Source organism: Leguminivora glycinivorella, chromosome 6, assembly GCF_023078275.1.
Source record: "Leguminivora glycinivorella isolate SPB_JAAS2020 chromosome 6, LegGlyc_1.1, whole genome shotgun sequence".
Taxonomy (NCBI): Eukaryota; Metazoa; Arthropoda; class Insecta; order Lepidoptera; family Tortricidae; genus Leguminivora; species Leguminivora glycinivorella.
The window spans coordinates 16,918,316-16,933,721 of record NC_062976.1 but is presented as its reverse complement, the minus strand read 5'-3'; the positions used below and the strand labels follow the sequence as shown (position 1 = coordinate 16,933,721).

The 15,406-nt window shown below is 38.6% G+C and overlaps 1 long non-coding RNA gene across 1 annotated transcript; it reads left to right on the top strand.

The window, feature by feature from the left end:
• The first annotated feature begins 330 nt into the window (after positions 1–330).
• LOC125227472 lies at positions 331–1,423 on the top strand. Its single transcript, XR_007177184.1, has 2 exons — positions 331–736; positions 1,155–1,423. It is a non-coding gene; the product is annotated as an uncharacterized LOC125227472 (long non-coding RNA).
• Positions 1,424–15,406: the final 13,983 nt, after the last annotated feature.

Here is a 15,406-nt window from a genome sequence, read left to right as displayed (position 1 = left end):
TTCGAAAATTGCGGAATGCTCCATATAAACTTCCACCCCCCATTTTCGGGAAGCGGGAGGTCAGAAAGAGACAAAAAGTAGCCTATGTCACTCTCCATCCCTTCAACTAAGTATTTCCACTTAAAAAAAACACTTCAATTCATCGCTCCGTTTTGTCGTGAAAGACGGACAAACAAACAGACACACACACACTTTCCCATTTATATTATTAATATGGATAAATAAATAAATAAATATTGGGGACACCTTACACAGATCAACTTAGCCCCAAACTAAGCAAAGCTTGTACTATGGGTGCTAAGCGACGATATACATTGTAACGTAGTTACGTTACGTAACCTCGGTTACCTGTTATTGAAAAATAATTCGTTAATTAAATGGCTTATTTTATTATAATCATATAAATTTTAAAAATGTACGTACTAAATAATCGTACATTATTACTGTTTATTTGTAACGGCTGTTGCTATCTGCATCGCGCTGTACTTTGACAACTCTTTCTTGTCAAACGTATACCGGTTGGCTGCGTCCCTTCCCCCCGCGGACCCTCTCTCCGCGCGGAGACGCGCCTCAGCCGAGCGGTCAGTCAGATTTAGCTATCAGTCGCCGGCGCACGCTCGCTTGCCTTGCGCAGTGACTATCGTGTGGCCGGCGACAAATGATTAATATTTTAATAGATATCTGTATCGTTTAATATCTTCAAATGTAAATGAGTAGTGTTTAAATCCCCAATTGGGTAAGTGTTGAACTTTTTTAAATGTCGTTAGGAAGCAGTTAAATTTGAATGTGTGCTTAACGGTTATTTTCCGTTATGTTGTAACGAACTTTCCTTTGTTTGATTTTTCAGATTGCTTTAGTGTAGTGTACTTAAAGGCTTATTGTCGCTTGAAACCCTTATAATGCTAATGTTAATGTAATTTTCCATAATTTAGAACAGGATTAGAATTGTAATTTTCGAATCAGTGTTTAACTATTGACTGCTTATTGTGTAAGCTCCGTCTGACTGTGACATTATAACATCACCAAGGCATTCATACCACTAAATATCACGCAGTACTTTCTCTTCCGCTTCTGCGCTTCTATTTCTTCAGGCCGGTCACAGTCAGCGGGGTCGTTCCGTGGATTTATACTTAGACGGATTTAAACAATTCCAGGGTGCTATGGTACGGGTGATCACCGGCCATGAGACCACCATCACGCTGACTCCAAGGACCTGGTGCTGACCCTGGCAGTCACGGCTGACGTTCTTCAGCACTCCGTCACTTCACCTACATAGCGGAGCCAGGGAAGTACTAGCGTGTGGGCTACAGCTGCTTTCTTAATCCGGGAGTAAAATTAATCAGACGGTTAACGGACTTTGACCCTTCGACGATTGTTTCGAATGCTTGCGACGGTTTAAGCGGAATAAATTTGTGAAGTGAGATCTTTTGTTTAATTTACTACTTCCCCGCCTTTAAACGTAGCAACATACTTAAATAGATAAATACTTACATAGGTACTTATACATATAAGTACATAGAAACCATCCATGACTCAGGAACAAATATCTGTGCTCATCACACAAATAAATGGCCTTACCGGGATTCGAACCCAGGACCGCGGCTTAGCAGGCACAGTGTCACTGCCGACTGAGCCAGACCGGTCGTCAAAATATGATTTGAAAATTGAAATTAATCCATTTGCCTGGCACCCACGTCACATATTTCTGACTTGTAACAGTTGTAACATGTTCGTGAAGAAAGTTAGTATCTGTTGAATTGATTTGGAAATGAAACTTGTTTCCCTATTTAGATGCAGAGATCTAAGACACCTAGAATATATAATCTTTCAGTATATTGCACCTTGAAATTACACCTTCAGCATTTTTTGCTGTATTTGACTTTTCGCTGTTTTGCTGAAATAAAAATAGCAAAAGTCATTTACATAAACAGTAAAATCAGTTGTTATGGGTAAATGTCATAATAATTACTTAACCCAGTTCAAGATCGAAATCACCAAAATCCTCAACACAGTCCTGATACGTAGGTAACTATTATGATATTCTATATTTTTTAACCCCCGAGGCAAATAAATAAATAAATATTATAGGACATTCTTACACAGATTGACTGAGGCCCACGGTAAGCTCAAGAAGGCTTGTGTTGTGGGTACTCAGACAACGATACATATAATACATAAATACGTATACTTATATACATAGAAAACATCCATGACTCAGGAACAAATATCTGTGCTCGTCACACAAATAAATGCCCTTACCGGGATTCGAGGACCAAAGGGTCACTACCGACTGACAGACCGGTCGTCAAATACGACGGGGTTTGTTATAAGTGTCTGTCTGTCTGTCTGTCTGTTTATCTGTGTGTGTGTCTGTCTGTGGCAGCGTATCTCTCGAACGCATGAATCGATTTAGATTTATGTAGTTTTTTTTAAGCTGAATTAATCGGGAGTGTACTTAGTCATGTTTCATGAAAATCAGTCTACTACGTCGGGATTTTTTTTTTCAAATTATTATTTTTTTAACTTATAACCCCTTCAAAGTCACAGGCGATATATTTTAAGCCAAGCTAAATTTTACATCCGCTTGAATACTGAAAGTTTTGCACTTATTCCAACTGTAAAACCCAGTAGTGAATATTTGAGCGGTCGCCAGCGAAGGCGCGGTGCAGCGAGCGAGCGCCGTCCATCATGCGAGCGAGGTCGCAGTTTGTGCTGCCCGCCCGCCACCGCTTCTGGTTTACGATGCACATACTGTTTTGTTTTCAAGATTAAGCGAAACTAACTACCGGCCTCCATAGCTTACTGACCTATTTCATTTGTATTCTAACACAAATATAAAACGTAGGTAAGTACCCTAACTACTTATTATTTACTTAACAAAAAATTCTTTCGTAGCTGCAAATCTCACAGAATATTAAATTTGATTGAATCAAGGGCCCGTCTTTAACCCCAACCAGGTGGCACGCGGAAACAAAAACATGAGAAACCTTGCACAAATAAAGCGCGTAGACGTTTCAATCACGGCACTATTTGCCCAGGAACTGGTCTCCGGAGAGGCGAACAAGATGGATCGCGGTGTCAACACGAATTTGCATCCCTTGTTTGTCTCCGCGGAGCGTCGGCGGAAAAAACACCGCAATCTCATTGGGTTCGGTCCATTCGGTGCAGCGGGCGGCCGCATCAGTTATTCGCCGCTGCGGCCGGCTAACACGATTATCTGTCGTTTCGACCGAGAACCTCTTTTTTCTATTCCCTTGTTTTCCAACGTCTGCTCCGTGTTTTTCTGAATAGGAAATAGGATATGTCAGACGAAAAATTGACAAAAATATGGCTGACGCTGATGGAAAATAGTGGGTTTTGCGATAGGATCTGTCGGATCGCGTTTTCTGTAAGTAGTACGCTTCCATTTATTTGCAAGATCGTTTTCCTGTTTTGATTGTCCTTATAAGGTTTATTCACGCCGCAATCATGTTTACCAAAGGGTTTGTAAATTGTGCTTACGCATTTTGTCTATTCGGTACAACGAGAGCTCAGACCCTTTAGCACAACTTGCCTTGTTGCGCGCGAGTTCATACATCAAGCGCTACTTCAAGTATGGACTCGCGCGCGACAAGGCAAGTTGTGCTAGAGGGCTGTCTGCATCTAAATAACAAACGAATAGGAACTCTCAAGCCGGAATCAAAGTATAATCATTTTAATCTACGTTGGTACAGAATTCGTGATGAAAATGTTATCCATAAACAGCTGAAGAGCGGCGCGGTGTTATTAATGTTGGTGTCAGATGAAGAGCGACGGCGAGTGACGCGGCGTGGACTCGCGGCCGCGTGGGTGGCCCTGGGGTCACGAACCCGCAACACTGCCATATTTACCTTGTTCCTTTCACGCCTCGTTACAACACTTATTAATTTACTAAGCTAATTTTTTTCATCCCAAAACTAACGTTTCCTCTCCCAAATTCGTCTCATTAGCACTCACGTCGCCTTCCTTTCCACAAAAACTGCCACAAGTTGTACAAAAACTGTTCCAGAACTGGCAGATAAGTTTTAAAATATTTCAGCAATGCACTTTTTCTGAAATACTTGAATGAAATCTACAGCTGATTTATTAACGAAGGTCAAATAAACATTAGATTACTTACACAAAAATAACCATCATAAGGATCAATATCAGTAAAGTAAATATATCAATTAAGGTATGTATTGCTAAACGTCCGCTCAATGACAGCGCGTAACAAAAAGCAAATTTATCTCCTATTTCATAGCGTTACCTACCCGCTGTTAATAGTCGTAAATTGCAGGGACACGAGATATGTGATTGCACCATGAATTACAGAGAACCACACGCAACGGCTCATAAAGATCCCTCTAATGTCTTCATACGATACTCACCAGCGCTTCAACACGAAACTAGTGCCGGGTAAATTCACCAAACTAATAATTTCCTCGCGGTGAAGTTGAGTCCGCGGAGAGTAGCTCACACGGTCTAGCGGCGACCCACTGATTACGACTTGATTATACCCTACAAAAACTTTCATAACCCGGAACTTCCATTGCCATTAGTGGCTAAAAAAACAATTATTGACGCCTCATGATAGCAATTAACACCCATCTGTTATTACATCCAAAGCTTTTCTTTCGGTAGACCTACTATCATGCGTAATGAGTTGCTCATATCGGCTTGATATTTCGAGGAGATTGTTTTGTCGGTGAAGGAGAATTGGTGCCTTATGTAAGTTGTCATAGGCTCTATAGTGTAGCGGTGAGCGGTAGTAGAAAATGTGTGTGTGGTGTGTAGACGTGTGAAGCTGACGCCTCCTGCGGGCGGCGCGCGCAGACCACCCGCGCCGGGCTCGGCGCCCGCGCACCGGCCCGAGGGCGTGCGCGCTTCACACGTGGACGGTACCCTAAGTTTTTTATTGACATTGCAAAAACTTTAGACAAACATTATCTTTTTCTTATGGATCGCACATCCATCAATTTGGTCATGCATTGATGTCATAGATAAGGCTGGCATACGGACGTCAACAGGTTTGAGCTGGCCGGGGCCGCGAGCGCGAGGTGTTTCAGTGTGGTCCGGCATCGGCGGCGCTGTCGGCGCGCACGGCGGCACGCGCGCTATGCGCATGCGCACAGCCTCGCTCTAACTGCTTAATAAATGACCAACCGACGGCATTAGGCGGATCACATACATCATTTATGTAAATTTTGACGAAGACATATCTGTCTTGGCCAGAGTTGCCTTCACTCCACACGACTCGCATTCCAACTGAACTTATTATGCCTTAGATGATAAATACTGACCATGTCACATGTTTACTACAGCCATCAAGAGCACTTTGCGTAAAAACTTCAGAAATAATAATAATTTTGAATTGGGAATTCCATTCATCGAGAAACTCGCATACGATTTTAGTTACATTGCGGGCGGTTGAGGTTACATACAATTTTGCACAGCCATCAAATACAGCAATGTAATAAAACTCGCATGCGAGTTCTCGTACTCGTCTAAATGGGCCCTTTGTCTTCTTTTTTCATAGGTACACTTTAAAATGAAATGTTTTTGATTTTAAAGTTCTTTAAAATTGTCGTTATTTAGATTAAAAAGGAATAATTGATTAATAAGTTAATTTACCTATGTCCCGAAAAGCGGAGTTTGATAGAGTACTAAGATCCCTATGTTAACCAATTTCAGATACCTACTTATTGAATTCCATGACAACCTTGCTAGCGTTAACATAACACTGAAATATGACCTGATCTTTGTTAAAAAGTCATTATAAACTCTCTACATATTTATGTGCTCCTACATAGCTTTGCATCGCGCGGTCGATAATTTAAGTGTCCATCTTTCGCAACATAAATCTGAATAAAATTGTCGTTATGTATTGGAGCTATAAATATTTTATGATTAGTGTAGGGCCTGCTTGTCAGTCGCCTAGGGTGGCCAATGACCACTAAACTTCTTACCTAATTATCTAGTATGTTATGTGGTTATTAGAATTTTAATATAAGTCAAATGTTATATCCAGATATACGATGTGGATCGTATATGACGGTGTCACAAATGACGTTGTTATTTTCAACTTCTCAAAACCGGTATATGAGTATTACCTATGATATAGCATTGACATCTTACTCACATCTATAGTACAAATATGGCAGAAAGTGTACCCATTGTACCTATTTGTAAATCTCTTATGCAACCGAAATAGTTAAATTTATAAAAAAATGTGATTAATTCTTAGTTGAGCAAAATTATAAGTGATTATATGTGTATGTATTGATAGAAAAATTCGGGCATGTAACTTAAAACGGCTGTAACATATCTCCTTCATTTATTTATAGCCATGTTTAACCCATTTTAACACAAATAGGAAACCAGCAACTTATTTTCACCGATCAATTTTACACAATTAAACAAAACTGCCTTTTAAACCACACAGCTATTCAGTACCAGATGAATCTCGCTTTGAGTACATCCTTTGTTTCGCATTGTTTCCTTCTCTTGCACTCTTCATTCATCTTCCGAACTTACACTATTGTTCGGTGAATGGTTTTAAATGATGTTGTCACAATATTTACTGACATTTGCGTTTCTTACCCTTAATATCGAGTGTAAAGTTATTGTTTAGGTTCAAAATGATAGATAAGGTATTTCTTTACATTGGATAATGAGTTACAATTAATTTAAAATAATATAAGTCACAATCGAGCCATAAATAATACTCAAACATGAGAGTTCTATCTTAGGCACGTCAACCAATTGGAACCCTAGGCCACTGTAGAACTATGTCATAGTGACGTTATAAATCAGATTGTAAATAATCTCTTACTGCTTCTCATTTTGACATTGTTGTAGAGTGGCCTAGGGTTCCAATTGGTTGAGGTACATATCAATCATGAACTTTATATGAAACGCAATGCGTAAATAATTGTGTGAAAGTTGTAAGCATAAAGAAAAAGGGTTATATCGTTATGACAGTCGAACATTGTTAATTTTTTAAGTGCCACCAAAGTGGTATTTTGCCTTTCCACTAGCGGATAATTATCGTGTGACTTTAGCCAGTTGTTCTGGAGATGGCATGTGTTTACGACTACTTACGGTTATATCGGAACTGTATTTAACGACACCTTTTGTTACTAAATACATACAATAGGTAATTATTGTTGGCTTCTGTTTTGTATACTTAGGTACTGAAAAATAGGTAGGTACTTCGTCATTTCGTCATTTTTCATTAAATCACAAATAGGTAGGTATAACGGCGCATGCAATGACAGTAATAATTCGTAGGCATATTTACGTCTAAAAGGAGTTTGAATAATTTCCATCCATCCAGCAAACAAGTAATTGTGAATAAAAAACATAATTATACATATGTATGTAACATCCATACTAATATTATAAATGGGAAAGTGTGTGTGTCTGTTTGTTTGTCCGTCTTTCACGGCAAAACAAAGCGACGAATTGACGTGATTTTTTAAGTGGAGAGATAGGTAGTTGAAGGGATGGAATGTGACATAGGCTGCATTTTGGCCTCTTTCTAACTCGAGCAAAGCCGCGGGCAAAAGCTAGTAGGTAATATGGCAATGTAATGGCCATACAGATTTTGGTTTAAATGTGTTAATTCATGTGCATTGACTGCATTAACGCAACAATCATAAAGTGAGCGAACTTTAAGTTCAGAATTATTATATAACCTAAATAATGTATTTTGCACTGAGATTGAATAATTCTATCGCTATTTCTAAAATTGAGAGCCTAGATAGATTTTTATGAGTCACAAATCACAATAGTTTCGTTTTTTTTAAATAATATTTTGGCCATTTAAAAGGCTAATGGCATCCAACTCATGAAAACTGAGCACAATAAGTTTTATTTTTATTTTATTATTATTACGAATGAGCTTACTCTTTCCTACAAAACCAACCATATGGTCATACGTTAGACATTAGCTACCCCCTGGGCTTTCCAGAGCACACTTCACGCCCGCGACTATTGTAATATTCGTATGAAGATGTCTCCATTGATCTCTTGTTCTATTATTTGAAGTATTGGGGGCGAATGATTGGCCACAAACCAGCACTTTAATTTATGGTTTCGCGTGGTGTGGTCTTGGTATTGTTATTTTTTTATTTTATATTAATACTGGTAATTCAAACGACATTTTACTTTTAGTTCATTCATTTGTGGCTGTCCATAGAGAAGGGTCCTTATGCTTAACCTTAACACTTTGTCAATATTTGTTGAAATTTCAGATGGAAAAGAGTATTAAAAACCTTATAATTAGCACTTTTGTGAGGAAAATATTTTCGTTAGGTAATTAACTAATTATTTAGATGATTAATATTTTTTAAAGTAATGTAGAGCTAATATATATGTTCATCGACGTCATCATCATCATCAACGTGAACATCATCAGTATATTGAAGAATTTTAGTAGAAAGTAGAAACCCTTATTGCTATGCAAATGCCAAGTGTTTTCCGGATCGAAATACCCAACCGAAAATAAAGCAAAAACAACCTCAATCAACACCTGATCCAAATCCACCATTGACCAGATTTCTCTGGAACCCGCAAAAAACGAACACATGTGCAAAAAATGATGATATGCTAGCGCCACGTGGTCCGAGCCCATGTTTGGACACTTCACCCTATTAGGGCGCGCACCCCCGCGGTTCGTTCTCGCCCGAAGCCTTGGTTTGTCAACTGACACATTAGCCAAGGTGTTTCCACGATGGTGGTCTTTTTTGCGCCCGCGCTGTTAATTGGTGACAATTGCGATCGCCGGCCGTCCGGGTGAAGAGAGACGTTTCCACACAACAGATGTGTTGATAATGACTGTTTCTTCATGGGTGCTGGTTGATGGAAATTATTTTGGTCTATATTTCAAGTCGTAGGTATTTAGCGGAACTCTAAGTTATAAAATGGTTGGTATTACCATTGCAGATCTACTTCACTAAATTGTATTTTCAAGTCAAATTTTGGACTAAGTTTAAAGCTTGTAAATGTAGTGAAATAAAACATAGTTTTGGAGGACATCAAATATTATTTTATAACTACAGCAATACAATTATGTAATACTAGCTTTTGCTCGCGGCTTCGCTCGCGTTAGAAAGAGGCAAAAAGTTGCCTATGTCACTCTCCATCCCTTCACCTATCTCCACTTAAAAAAATCACGTCAATTTATCGCTCCGTTTTGCCGTGAAAGACGGACAAACAAACAGACACACACACTTTCCCATTTATAATATTAGTATGGATAATTTGTACTATTGTGTATTTTATTTTCTAAATTCTTTGATCTATGTATCTGTCGCAGTAAGATAGATAAAGCCGTTATATAGTTATAACCCTAGGGATATAATTATATGTCGTAACATAGTTAAACGAAAGCGATTAATTGCTATCTTACTAGGAATATAACTATAATACGTTACTAGTTTAGTGATATAATTATATGACTGGATTCAGTTTAGTGAAATGATTGTAGGCAGGAGTGCGGCAGTGCGGCGGAGGTATAGTTATAACCCTAGGGATATAATTATATGCCGTAACATAGCTAAACGAAAGCGATTCCTTACCATCTTACTAGGAATATAATTATAATACGTTACTAGTTTAGTTATATAATTATATCACTGGATTAAACTTAGTCTAGGGATATAATTATAATACGTCTCTAGTTAAGTAATATAGTTACATTACTGGATTAAGTTCAGTAGTATAATTGTAGCAGTGTAGTGCATGGGTGCAGTGGAGACGGGGCCGGGGCTTACCCGCTACCACAAGGCAGTCGTTCGGCATCAGTTGTCGTTCACGTCGCGGTTGCGTTTTCGTGCATAATTATTTATTGAATTTTCGCCACTTTTTCTGTGATATCGTTATGTTACGGCATATAATTATATCCCTAGGGTTATAACTATTCCTCCGCCGCACCGCCGCACTCCTGCCTACAATCATTTCACTAAACTGAATCCAGTCATATAACTACATGACTAAACTAGTAACGTATTATAGTTATATTCCTAGTAAGATAGCAATTAATCGTTTTCGTTTAACTATGTTACGACGTATAATTATATTCCTAGGGTTATAACTATATAACGGCTTTATCTATCTTACTGCGACATATCTATATCGGATCATCGTAAATTGACTGAAGCGTATATTTACTACTGCAACGTGCATTAACTAAGCGCCATTGAGTGAACCACAAGTACCTTCCTATTAGGCTTCATGCGCTGCACTTTTTCTACAGCACTTACAATCTATTCTGGTCTCATCAAGGGAAGACATTAAGATAATGTCCAGGAGCTGGTAGCTAAGAGATGTGGCGCCAGCCACCTAACACCGGCCCTGTCGGCGTTTTACAACACTACACCTCGTCTCATTCAAGATGTCGCACAGACTTGACAAAACCAACCTGTAATAACATGGCCATATGAGTCAAAACACGCGTCATTGTGGATGATAAGCGCGGCAAGTGTTAGTTACGGGGACGCTCGTGTTAATCTCTGGAGATTACGGCCCCTGAAACAGAACGCTCTCTGAAAACTCGAATTACAGTGCACTGAAACTACCTCTTATTGAACACTTGCGTGATGTTCATTAGACGTAAATATAAGGAAGATATCGATGGGAGGGTTAAAAAGAGGTTATTCAACTGATTTCTTATCGGTTTGTTGCATCAGTTTTTTTTTTTAATATTGGAGACACCTTACACAGATCAACTTAGCCCCAAACTAAGCAAAGCTTGTATTATGGGTGCTAATCATACATTCTTGCATAGATAAATACATACTTAAATACACAGAGTGTTGCATAATTTCCGCAAAATTTGATTTATTATTGAGATTTAATTCCCTACAACATTGAATGTATCAAAAATGTACTGTTACGTACTATGTTTGGTATGCGCTTTTACTAAAAGGTTGCTTTTGTTCTTGAGTCCGTGATGTTTTTCAGCCAAAGATATACTTACAGAAAATCTAATGTAGATAGCACAATTTCGAAAGACACACATATCTAATAAATAAACAGTTTTTGATGCCTTCACAAACTGAATTTACCGCTTGCCGCTATTCACCGTCTAGGAAACTTAATAGGCACCTACCTGACGTGAAAAAGCGTCTTAGACATAACCGGTAGTGCTGATCATGTGAGATGGAAAACAGGGCAGCGAGGAACTCGGCCCGATTATGTTTAATCGCGATTTAAGCACCCTGTACTACCTGTGCTTTGTGTTGCCCGCCGCTCTCACACCACCGTCGGCAGAATCATTTCAGTTTAGTATATGGAATAATAAAAATATTAATTGAATTAACAATCGCTGGTGGAATAACGGTAAGAGTGTACGACTTTCAATCCGGATGACGCGGGTTCAAACCCCGGTTTGTACCAATGAGGATTTCGGAACTTATGAGCTAAATGCCATATGATATAATTTGCTAATAGCTTTTCGTGTAAGGCTGTTTTCACATTATCCGATCCGATATCGGATGTTGGAAGGATTTCAATAGAAAAAATCCAAGATGGCGCCTGTAATGTATGGGATATTGGTCCGACATCCGATATCGGATCGGATAATGTGAAAACGCACTAAGGGAAACATCATCAGAAAACCAGACTAATCTCAGTAAGACCTCGATTCCGGTCGTTTTCTTTTTTTTTTTAATTTACTCAAAAAAGGTTACACAGTATTATTCTAATTATAGTATTTTCGCCAAACTGTATGACAGTTTGTTGGCGAATGCAAGCACTCACTATTATTTCCTTATCGTCTACTGTGTAAGGTAGGTAGCAACAGCAACACACTTGTCCGACCAGCTGGTGGCCATTATCTAACTACAAATACAAAAACAAGTTTTGAAGGCGGTCGGAGAACTGTGAAACCATTGCACAATTTTGATGCTGATTCATACTTAATCTAATTAAACTACATTACTTAGGTACTAATTCTAATGTCTAATTGATACATTTACGCTAACCCGATTTCTGATAATTATCTAATAAAAACTTTTTTATCTTATTTTTGAAGGACACTAGGCTATTACAATCGTTATGACATGGAATAACATTAAATATTCTAGGTATTAAATAGTATCTAGTCGTCTTACCGTAATAGTTCTAAAATCAGACTGAGATAATACTGCATGTGCAGTAAATGAGTTGTTATAATTTCATTGGATTTTTTTATTTTAAATAACATATGCACCGGTGAGGCTGTCAATATCGCTGCCAACTTAGCATGGTATGAAATATCATGACTGTTAGCTTTATGTAATTTACAACGTAATGTTTGCATTAATTTCTACTTGTCGATAATAGACTAAAAATATTAAATGTTCGATTTGGACCGAATCTGACAGATGCTACGTCGACCAACCCGGTCGCATTGCGCGAGGCACAGATTGGCCGAGTCGCACTGCTGACGGCTCTTTTGTCAGTTCTGTCATAACCTTGCTTTGCGAAGGTGTTCACAAATATTCATTAACTTCGAAATGTATAAATTGCCGACAACCATAACTTTAATGTTTGTAATTGGTGAGTTAAGTGTTTAGAAAACACTGTGATATAATAAATAGTTAGTATTTGATTCAATTATGATTTTTTACTCCAATTTCATACCTTGGTTACAAATGGCCGCCAAGAACAGTAACATCAGCATCATGCACCAACATGATAGATATGGAACTCAGCAACCAGCTTCACAATTAAGGCTCATTTATAACACGGTGTGATAATTCATTACAATATTGCGGTATTGTATATGTAATATCAACAAGTCAATCCCTAATAAAAAAAAATATTAAAATTAAATATTAAATAAATATTGAAATCCCATCCTGTTTTCTTGGTTGCCCTGAAAACCAGCGCCGTGGCTAATACCAATTAGCCATTGGCATATGCTGAGTGGCATCCTTTTTGGTGACTTTAGTTTAAGATGTATAATTATAGATTAAGGCTATTGTTGTTTTATTTGTATATTTTCACCAAATAAACGTTTTCTATTCTATTCTATTCTATTCTATTCTATTCTAATGTAACTAAAATCGCATGCAATATCGTTCCTTTTATATGAACATTTACGATACAAAGTCTCTACGTTGTTTCTGACCCTACACTGCAATCTGGTTGAAGCTGCTCCCGAGCTGAGAAGTTTTTTGCAAATTCGGCGGCGATCGGTCTCGCCTCGCCTATTATAGCGAGCCTTAAGCTGTAACGATATCATTTTATTGCCAATAAATGATTGATGCAATAGGGAACCAAGAAATTAAAAAAGAAAAAAATAAAGGAATTTTTCAATAGAAGTCAGTAATAGTATATCACGAGGATATTGTGTTCTCACTTCCAAATAATATTCATTCTTTTTAGAACCTGAAAAAAAAACCTTGGAAAATGTGCTTTTCTGGCTAGTGAACCGATATTTTCTTCGCAGTATGCACCTGCATGCATCATATTTCTAGCTGGGTATGAGTATTAATTTGGTAAGAGTTACTAAGAAATATAAGGGCATAATAACAAGCATTACACTTTACAGTAAATAGGTAGGTAAGTACTTAATATTGTTTTAGTAAGTAAAACACTGAATTTTCTAAAATAGTGCCATTGAATAAAATTATGCTCCCAAATGCGTTTCTCATTTAGATGGAGTTCAAATCATAGAAATAGCAACATAACAGCATTTTTTTCATCCAAAGTCGCATTGCACTGGCGCCCTTTCGTATACCCCCGTCCAATTCCCAATCGAAACTACCTAATTACCTCGACCGGGGTTGGTGTTGATGAAACATCGTTTTTGCGCGCAGATTCGCGGTAGTGGTGTTATAGCGCATAAACGACGCCCATAATGACGCTAAATATATTGCTCTCGGGAACGCGGCGCATGAGACGGGCGTACTTAATTGTTTTAAACGCTCGGGGAGTCAATTACTAGGACGCGAACACGGCGACAGTGGCGACACCTACTGTCGGGAAGTAATTAGCTAAGTACGTAGTTTAGAAAGCGTCACTTTCGTTCCGGGTTGCGATTTAAGTTTTTCTATCTATAAAAACAGTCTTCGTGACGTTCAACGTTCATCATGCATGTACTAAATTTACCTAAATACTAAGACACACTTCACTGGTTTTTTACCCCTCCTTCAAAAAGTGATTCCTTTTCCTGGTTATTATACTCGGCTCATCATTTTCCCATGTCGTCTTTTCCCATGTCGTCTCGAGGAGCATGTCGCGCTAATCTTTTCGAAATTAAAGTAAAATATAATATACTCGTGAAAAATCGTGTGTGAGTTTGTGGAAGGCTGATCGATTGAAGAAGCACGTCGCCTGTTCCATTTTCGGTGTCTGAGCTGGTTAAGGTAACTCGGATTCAAGGTAAGTCTGGACGAGCCGAGATTCGAGGAGCCTGGCCAGCCACCGCCGACTGCTGCATCGTCGCCTACAGCCGAACAAGGTGAGTGCTTCCCACAATTGACCCAGCCTATCTTAAATTCCCTAATTTCTTGTCGTGTCGTTCGTGTCGTTAAGCTATAAAGTTAATCGAATACAGTCCACATATATAATTTAAAGATATCGAAGTAAAATAATCCCCTACATTTTTTGGTTGTTTGGACTGACCAAAAAATGTAGGGGATTATTTTACTTCGATATCTTTAAATTATATATGTGGACTGTATTCGATTAACTTTATAGCTTAACGACACGAACGACACGACAAGAAATTAGGGAATTTAAGATAGGCTGGGTCAATTGTGGGAAGCACTCACCTTGTTCGGCTGTAGGCGACGATGCAGCAGTCGGCGGTGGCTGGCCAGGCTCCTCGAATCTCGGCTCGTCCAGACTTACCTTGAATCCGAGTTACCTTAACCAGCTCAGACACCGAAAATGGAACAGGCGACGTGCTTCTTCAATCGATCAGCCTTGAGACGACTTGTAGACGCTTACCAACTTTGTATTATTTTTAAATCAGCAGTAAGAGACAAATTAGTGAGATCAACTATTACATAATTATATCGTGTAAGTTATTTTTCTCACTGCATCCATATTCAGGCCAAGGCATTAAATCCGCCATTTGTAAATATGTTTCAATAAATCGTACAATACAACTTATAATTTCCACCTCAGGCTACCGAGCCCCAAAACGAATCCGGAAAATCGGAAAGCCCTGATGAGTACCGGGCGTGCAAAATTTGGGCGATACAGTTCATACATTTACATTACACTGCCGCGTGGGTCGTTGGATGGCCATTCGCTCATTGATTAAGAGGAAATGGGATGGCCGGTTTTCTATACAAATGTGTCCTCATTTTCCCTGTTTATAACATTGGTAAATGCTTTCACACAATACTTTATGTACATCAAGTGTGTAAGTATTTTAGTCGTAGATCTACTACCATCAAGCGTATGC